Source organism: Canis lupus, chromosome 1, assembly GCF_003254725.2.
Source record: "Canis lupus dingo isolate Sandy chromosome 1, ASM325472v2, whole genome shotgun sequence".
NCBI classification, from domain to species: Eukaryota; Metazoa; Chordata; class Mammalia; order Carnivora; family Canidae; genus Canis; species Canis lupus.
Window position 1 is genome coordinate 27,254,994 of NC_064243.1, and position 9,753 is coordinate 27,264,746.

The 9,753-nt window shown below is 36.3% G+C and overlaps 1 long non-coding RNA gene and 1 pseudogene across 1 annotated transcript; one reads left to right on the top strand and one right to left on the bottom strand.

The window, feature by feature from the left end:
- Positions 1 to 3,689: 3,689 nt before the first annotated feature.
- LOC118353246 (uncharacterized) lies at positions 3,690 to 7,443 on the bottom strand. The gene is made up of 3 exons (XR_004811831.2): positions 7,368 to 7,443; positions 5,196 to 5,252; positions 3,690 to 4,201 (listed from the first exon to the last, which is right to left on the bottom strand). It is a non-coding gene; the product is annotated as an uncharacterized LOC118353246 (long non-coding RNA).
- On the top strand, positions 3,890 to 3,990 carry LOC112645675 (U6 spliceosomal RNA; annotated as a pseudogene).
- Positions 7,444 to 9,753: the final 2,310 nt, after the last annotated feature.

Genomic DNA, 9,753 nt, shown 5'->3' on the forward strand with positions numbered 1-9,753 from the left:
GGTCATGATTGGAAAATTGATAAGATTAATTTTAGACGATTATGTATCTTGTAAACAGCTACTTTATCAACCTGTCCTATTAATTTTAGGAATTTTCAATTAATTCTTTGGGTTTTTCTAGTTAAAATAATCTACAAAGGATATAAATTGTATTTTTAACTCTATTGTGTTTTGTGTGAGTGATTGTGGGCTTACATTACAAGAATAATACTTATTCATAGTAAGGATTTATATATAGGAACTTATAAAATAAAAATTGTTATTTTCTCTTAAGCTGACTCCAACTCCACTACTCAAATGTAAGTATAACTAATATTTTAGTATACATTCTTCCAAGTTTTTCTGCACACATGGACTTCTTTGTTTGCATGTTTATTTGTTAACAAAAATAGTGCTGTGTTATGTATATTCTCTGCAATTTGTTTCCTTATTGACTATAACATATTTTAGTGTCAACAAACATATTTCTATTTTATTCTTTTAAACTGCATATTGTACCATCTATAAAAGTTTTCCCAATTTTTCTGTAATTTTTTTCTGCAGTGTATGTTGAACATCTTTATGTAGTCATATGATTTTTTTCTGCCAGACAAATTACTAAAAGAGAAATTGTTAGGAAAATATTTTTTTAAAGGATAAAACCATTATCCTGCACTGAGGAAATTAATTTTTTAAAGATGCTTGTCAATGAATTAAGACTTTGCGTTTTGCCTTTTCTTCCCTAGACTTGAATAAAATAGCAGTTTTAAAAGCAGAAAATAAATGACCTTTAATTCTAGGGGATTTACAGCTGGAAAAATACTGGCTTAAGAAAAAAACATCTTATTTTTTGAAAAGTGCTTTCAATTGTTAGTTCACTGTAAAAGAAAACCCATCAACATATCTGGTAATATATATTTTTTAGATATAATTTTATGAACACACAAATATTAAGAGATTTAACTGGAATTTACAGACACCTGGAATTCATCCATGTAAATTCACAAGGAAAAATAATTATTTTTCTAACTGCCTCACATTTACTCAGTGTTTCACTTTTTCCTGCAGAGCTCTATTTTGTATTCCCTTCCTTTCCTCAGCTGGAGGGTAAAGGACTGAGTTCCAGACTTCTAAACTACCATGCCTTGGTCACAGAGCTTTGAGGACACTGTGATGATGCACTGGATGACATGCTTAGTCAAGGACTTTCTTTCTTATCATTGTGTGTGTGTGTGTGTGTGTGTGTGTGTGTGTGTGTGTTTAGGGGTAAACAAAATGGTGGGAAAGTGTATCATCTCAAACACAAGAGACTCCTAGAATATAAAAATGCCTACCAACTGTTGAGGGGCAGCTTGTATACTAGGTGGCAAAGATTAAGTAAGGATTTACTCTTCTGGGAAATTTCTCCAAGGTCTCCTTTGTTTCCCAGTAGTTTTCTTCAGGATTTATTGAGGATTTAGTATTATGTTTGGGATTAGGAATAAAGCACTGAACAAAATAAGACTGTTTAGGGCAGCAGTCTACATTTTTTTTTTCTGGTGTATTCCCTGAAGTAATTTTGAAAAAACACACCCCCCTTGCAAATTTTTAAGTTGACATATTATTTTTATTTTATCTTATTTTGCTTTATTTTTAAAGATTTATTTATTTGAGAGACAATGAGAGAGCTCACAAGGGGAAGAGGGAGAGAGTAGGAGAGACAGAATCTTTTTTTTTTTTTTTTTTTTGAGAGCCAGAATCTTAAGCCGGCTCCACACCTAGATGGAGCTGGATTCAGGACTCTATCTCATGATCCTGAGATCATGACCTGAGCCAAAACCAAAACCAAGAGTCCAACAATTAACCGACTGAGCTACCCAGGCCTCCCTAAGTTGACATATTATTTTTTTTATTTTTATTATTATTATTATTTTTTTATTTTTTATTTTTTGTTTTTTTGACATATTATTTTTAAATCAAATTGGTAAAGAATGTAATTTCTATCATTGGTGACTAGGTAACAGATCCATTGCTCTGGTGTTAAAATGGAAATCTATAATTTTCTTCAAAATATGGAAATTTTCTTCCTAACAACCCTGTTATGTTAGCGTTTATTAATATTCTCAATTCTTATCAAGTTTCAATTAAAGAAAAAATTGAGATATTTATCTAATAACACGGAACTGAAAAAGAACTGCTGAAGTCTTATTCACCATCTGAACTGTTGACAGGCTATTGGGTCATTCGAAGTATCTGCTCTTCTGTTTTAATATTTAGAGGCAGTCACAGGATCCTTAAGCAGGAATTTTATAATTTTGGAAAGGAAGCTTAAGAAATATATACTGCAACTTTTTATTCTCTGAGGGAGACAACTGAGACCCAGAGAATCAAAGTGACTTGCCAAAGCTACTCAGCTGGCTGGTGAACTTGAGATCCTTGGTATCATTTGGTGACCTTTTCTTTATTGTGTGATCAAAAATGCTACAACCTCTCCAGTGGGCTTAAGTAAAAATTAATGGGAACAAATAACAATAGAAACCACAATAAGCCTGCATTATGTAAGAATGAGACAAAATCTCAAATACAATAATTTATTTTTAATAGGAGCAAATAACAACAGCAACAATATAATACTCTATTATGTACAAATGAGAACAATTCTTGGTTATAATAATTTCTTTTTACTTTCTCTTACATATCTAGTATTTTATTTATTCCATAACTATCTATGAAATATTTTGCTTAAACTTTTGAATTAGTTTCATATTTACACTTGGGACAAATTTACCATCTCTCTTTGATTTGTGCATCTTCAATATCACTGAGAAAAAAATGGAAATACATTCAATTTCATTTTAGAATGGTAAAATGTAGGAGATTAATTTTCATCACTGGTTGAGGTAATATAGAGAATTTGACAAATGATATAATCTTTAAAAATAATTTTAGGATACACCTTTGAGCTAGTCAATACCAGTTTAATTAAGTAGTTATACTAGTGCAATGATTTAATTCTGTGTAGCTCAATTATCTTTCTTTAAAAGATTTTATTTATTTATTCATGAGAGACACAGAGAGAGAGAGAGAGAGGCAGAAACACAGTCAGAGGGAAAAGCAGGCTCCATGTAGGGAGCCCGACGTGGGACTCAATCCTGGGTCTCCAGGATCACGCCCTGGGTGGAAGGAGGCACTAAACCAAGGAGCCACCTGGGCTGCCCTGTGTAGCTCAGTTATTACCAATAATATAACAGATTTCTGGTATAGTCAAAACTCAATTTGGAAACTAAAAAAAGTTTATAAACAAAAATGAAGACCCTGTAGGAATACTTCTCTGTTACTAGTTCTAGTACCAAAGTACTAGAAGAAACTGCAAACATGTTTAATAACTGTTCCTATTTGCCATATAACTAACTTCCTAATATCAGAAATTAGAAAAAGGAACTAGATTATAGAACTTTCTAGATAGTTACCAGTATTGATATCCAAATTTACAATTTTTTATGCAGAATCTTTGTCAGGTACATGTTCGGACAAAAAATGCAGACTACTGTTTTTAGTGCTATAGCTAGCATCTACCTTTATGTTCTCCCTTGACTTCTGAAATTAACATTTAATGCAAATGCTAATTAAATTAAATGAAAATTAAATTAGATCATATATGAATGTATAAATAGGAAAAAGCATTTGTACTGAGGGTTCCTCACTTAAAGAAAACCTAAAAGGAAACCTAGTCTAATAGAAAATAATATAGATATGGGGCGATTGGTCATTCACACTGCAAGTTTTTACCATGAAATAGGAATGCCCCAAATGTCCAAAAAAATGAGTTGATTTTAAAAATGCCTTTGAGCATAATGTTTGACTCAGGGAAGGACATCTGTTTCATATATGTATATATCTATTTAATTTTTAAAAATTAGATAAACTGGTACTCCTTTTGGCAGGACATACACTAAAATTGGAATGATACAAAGATTAGCATGGCCTCTGTGCAAGGATGACAAGCAAATTTGCGAAGTGCTCCATATTTGTAACCCTCACGAAGTCTATTACCTGAAAAAGAAAGCTGCACTCAGTTGGCTCCCTGAGGCTGAGGAAGAACCCTACTAGTAGCACACAGGGCAAGAGGGGTGGGTGTGTTGTGAAGCTAAAGGAGGTGGCACAGAGACCCCAGAAGCCCACACTGGAACAGCCAGGTCCATCTCTGTGCCCCTGCATCAGGCGCCTATGATTATGTGGTCCTCTGCATAAAAAGAAAGAACAAACAAAACAAAACAAAGCACAATTAGATAAACTGTTGTTTTGGCTTCCTCAGTGGCCTGGTCTCTAGAGCTCTTCTGCATCATGTTTCTCCCCTAACTGCAAACCTACACACTCCCAACCCCATTTACTTACTGTGTTGTGGATTAGTGCTGACTTTTCACCTTTACCCCAAGCAAAATTCCAGGTTTATCTTTGCATTACCAACATCTGATCAAAGTGCTCAGCTAAACACAAGAACAGAAGGACCTTCTACTCTAGATCCCCACCCTTTAGCCCCATAGAAAAATAGTAGAAGCTTTGAAGTTAGAGCTTTTTCATTAAGATCACTCAGTTCTAAAGAGGGCCAGCTGCCACACAAATCCCTAAATATGGAAAGAAAGAAGTTTAAAAATGTACTTTTCCTTGCTACAGAGAAATTTCCCAGGGGAGTGGGGCTTGGAGGGTGGGGTGGAGGTTGGGAGAGTTTGGTTGCAATGAAATTTACTTCCTGTGAAATTTAATGAAGCCATGTCTATAAGTTATTTTAAAATTGTAGTAGTACTATGAGCTGAGATACACTTTAAACATTAAACTCTGTATCATCATGTTTTCAAAGTCTAATTCTGGTGAACTCTTTTACAACTTTATGTAAAATATCAGAAGTGTACTAGAACTGACTTGCAAAGACCGATTGTTAAATTTTCAGGAATTCTGCATACTCAGAGTCATCATGGAAAAGCAGATTATATAAACTCAAAATTTAAATTATATTAAAAAAAAGATAATAAATACTCCAGACTCGTCATTACATTTTACTCTTATTTATGCACGTGAGGTTCTTTACTCCTGTGGTGTCTACATCAGGATTGTCAGATAAGATCTAGGATGCCCAGTTATATGTGAATTTCAGATAAACAACGGAAAATCTCTTAGTATGGTTGTGCCCCAAATATTATATGGATATACTAATACTAAAACAATTATTTGTTGTTTACCTGAAATTCAGATTCAGCTGAGCATTCTGGCTTCTTATTTGCTCAATCTGGCAGATTCTGTATGAAGAAAATATCATACAGTGGTATATTAGAGCACATTTCTTCCTAACTCTGTGTTCACCGACTTTACATGAAAGCTTGAAATCAGTCCCAGTGGTTGTACTTACAACAAATCAGGGCTCCCATCCCCCAAGCAGTTGTTAAATATTTATCAATATACTTTGAGTAGAACCCATTTTAATCATTTTACAATGTTGTATGATGCTGCCCAGATGGTTAGAATAAGTTAATCCTTTGATTACTTGTTTCCTACAATGAAAATTAATTAGTTTATACATATGCTTTTATTATATTCTCTATGCTTATTATTGCATGAAGAAGACAGCAATATCATTTGTAGGAAACCTTTTTTTTTTTCAAGAGACTTCTAATGGACAACTTTTGCCTTGAAGTTTTGAGAAAAATGATGTTATACTCAACATTAGAGTTCTCCAGTAATTATAAAACTAAACATATTAAAAATTCTTTAATTGGGCAGCCCTGGTGGCTTAGTGGTTTAGCGCCGCTTTCGGCCCAGGGTGTGATCCTGGAGACCCGGGATGGAGACCCTGGATTGAGTCCCACACTGGGCTCCCTGCACGGAGCCTGCTTCTCCCTCTGCTTGTGTTTCTGCCTCTCTCTCTCTCTCTCTCTGTGTGTGTCTCTCATGAATAAATAAAATCTTTAAAAAAATTCTTAATTATTTCTTTTGCAGAAATAAAATTAGAACTCCAGATCTTCCCATATATTCTTTCAATTCATACACCTACACACCTTTCGAAGTTAGAATGGTATAGAGACTTGTAGAGGTTTAAACTTGGGATCACAAGTTAATTAATATGAGGAAGATGTTTATGAAGAGCTATGGTTGCTTTGTTTATTCTTCTCTCTGCTGTAACCTATATTGATGCTTCTCATTACCATTAATAAATACTTTAGAGGATGCAGCAAATGAAGTAAGATTGCTCACAAAAATATTTTTGCTCTCTCCCTTACCCCTAAATTAAATGAGTGAAATGAGAGAATGGATCAATTAATCATTTTAGTAGCTAGGCTCTGGGTAATCAAGGTCAGTGACCTTGGTGGGCTGATAAATGAATGTGATCCCAAGAAGGCCAGGCAGGATCAGGTTTCTGGTTGCCTTATTTTAATCATTTATGTGTGTCCTATTATTCACAAAGAGAGGTACAGAGCTAGCAGCTTCAAACTCAAGTTCATTAATATTACACAACAGAGCAGGTGTTTCCAGGACAGCTAAGTCAGAATAGCACTCTTCACTAGAAAATGTGAAAACCAGGGTAATTGTCTCCTAACTATGCAACAGGCACAGACATGCATATTTATTTGGATGACTGTAGCTGGAATTTTCAACTGACGCTCATTTGAATCTGTCCATACTTTGCAACAAGATTCTTCTTCTCCTCCTCGTCTCTTCCTCTTCCTCCTTCTTCTTTGCATTTCAAAAATCATAAGGCCAATAATTAAAAAGCATGGGTAGTCATTTTCCTTCTGCAGACTTAAGCTAAATACCTTCTTCATACACTCTAGCTTACTATTGACTGAACAAGTCTGGATTTGAGGAGTGCTAATATTTTAATCAGGCTTATTTTCTTCCACCAACTGAGATACTAAGTTTTGTTTCCACATGCAAGCTATTGTATGAATAGAAATTGAGTGAATTCTAACCCCCCCAAAAAAGGTTGTTTTGAAAATGGGTCATTTGAATGAATAAGATAAAGTCTCCAATGGATTTTGTCTTTTTTTATCTGAATTGAACCATCTCAAAAAATGGGTCAAAAGAATGCTTACCAGTCAATTTTCCAATGGTTACTGAGGAAGAAGTACATTAGCACCCATAAAGAGTGATGGGCTCAAACCCAAAGAGAAGAATAGTGAGTCTTCTTATTGTAATTTCACATTTGGGTGGGTAATTACATCCTCTCTACCCAGATCACCCTTTAGGTTTCAAATTGTTTTGGTGCTGTGCTGTCTCAGTTTGAGGACACAACATTTCAAGGACACGGAAAATCATTCTTCCTGTACTAAAGAATAGGACGAATAAGCAGACTGAGACAGAAAACCTTGGTGTCATTTTACCATTTTTTTCTACGTAAACAGGACTAAAATAAATACCTTAGAAATTACTCTTTGAAAAGTGGTCTAAAAGAAAGTGGAGAGAAGAGGGTCTGAAAAGAAGCCTATGTTCAGCTGGGCAGATCTATGACATCACAATCCGAGCAGAGCCATCTATGTGACCTTCCGGGACAGCACCAAATCTGAAATCTGACAGTTTTATCCAGTCACCTGGATATGTAGCACCTTGGGATGATTCTGGTCCTGGGATTCTCCTTTTGACTGAGCTAAATTTTATTTATTTTTTTAAGATTTTATTTATCTATTTGACAGAGAGTGAGCACAAGTAGGCAGGGCAGCAGGCAGAGGGAGAGGGAGAGCAGGGCCCCTGCTGAGTGGAGAGCCCGATGCGGGACTCGGGACTTGATCCCAGGACCCCGACATCAGGCCCTGAGCCCGAGGCAAAGGCTGAACCGACTGAGCCCCCAGGCAAGCCCCTGAGCTTAACTTTAATAGTTAATAGTATTTTATTCTTAGCTAACATTTTACAGTTCATAGGACACTTTTGTAGGATAACTAAAATGTATTTAGTACTGAAGACATCATCATCTCATTTAATTTCCACAGCAATTGCCTGACAGGGATTCTATTATGCAGATTTTACGAGCAAAGACAGGGAAGCACAGAGAGAGGAAGTAACTTGCTTCTCGGCCGCTCTGCACTCATGCATCATCTTAGAGCTCTGACAAAGCTGTGAGACAGGTGCTGTCAAGCTTGCTGAAGAAAGAGCAACTGATGATCACGGAAATGGGGGAATTTGCTCAAGGTCACTCAGCTTGTACATAGTAACACCCGGGCCCCGCGCCAGGTTTCTAAATTCTTCCAAGTTGCTTCCAATGGCATCTTCATGACTAGAAAACGTGGGACAAGCTGGTGAAAATTTGGCTGGCGGCAATAATTTTGTGTGAATCTAAAGTCTTTGAATGTAACTTCAAGCTAGCTAGCTAGATGCAATAAATATAATTTAATTCTCACTCTGTGTTTGTACCATTGGGGTGCCATTTATAACATTCTTCCCCGTACTGTGCTTTTATTGTTCTCTCTGAAAGGTCCAGCACTGTATCTGGCACATAGCCTGTACTCAGCATATCATACGTGTTTCATAAATAAATGAATGTACACCCCTGGATAGGAATGCACAGTGGATGCAATGCAAGGATGGCTTCTCCCTAAAATGCAAGAGTGGAGGCTCAGGGTGCCCTTGATGGAGAGTAGGAAGCAGATGTCTGGTGCACCTGCCTCGATGCCTTCAGTGTTACTCGGGAAACAGAGTGTGCAAGATGACTGCTCCGTTTCCTCCCGGAATCAGCAGGCCTGGTGGAATGCAGAGTCCCAGGCTGCTCAGACTTCTGTCCTTCTATCCCTCAGAGACTTAGACTCACAGACCCTGCCAAACTCAGGGGCTCAACTTCTTACAATCATGGGTGTTTTCACAGAGCAGCGGCAGCAGAGTGTACTCAGCTGATGCACAGAAACCTGGGTTGAATCCCAATAGGTCACATCACCACACATTTTTCTCATCAGTAAGATGACGAGTTCCAACTACATGACCTGTAAATCCCTTCCATCCCTAACACCCCCAGTGTATTGCCTATAGGTGTGACATACCAGGAAAATACATACCAGGCTTCTCTCAGCCATCCTTTTGCAAACTGGATGCTATAAACAGTGCCACCCACACTTTTTCTGTCATGCCCCCATGACATGTTTCATGATCATGAAACAATAGGGAGAACTGTCCTTTGATGACAGTTTGATTAATTACTTAGTATTTATTCTAATTCTTAAACAAAGAAAATCTTTGATAACTACTGTGACCTTTGTTGGCGAAGAAAGGTGGGTCCCAGGGAGGACCGGCATGATCAAGTGTATGGTTGCTTAGCTTTAATCATTTATGGGCTGTGTATGCAAGTGTATTTCAGAGTGACTTAGATATGGAGTGGATGAGGTGCAAGAACAAAATTATTTAGCAGAATAGGCATTTGTTTTGTTTCCCTGAAACCAAATCTGCTGTCATCAGGATATTATTGGAAACCATTACTCAAGTACAGAAATGGCAGATTAAGCCTTTTAATTTCTGGCAGTGATTTTGGTCACTGCGCATAGTAGAGGTAATAGAATTTGGTGATGGGTTCCTTTTATCCACTGATTTGTGTTAGATCTCCTTTTGAGTTTTTTGTTGTTTGTTTTTTAGATTTTGGACTTATCTGTCATTAAATGTGGTTGATTATGAACTGAATATACTTTTTGAAAATATTCTGAGTAAATACAATGTGAATGGTACTAAGTATTCATCTTCAAAAACATACTGATTCTTTTTTTTTTTTTTGAGATTTATTTATTTTCTTATTTTTGGAAGGGAGAGGTAGAGGGAGTAGGACAAGCA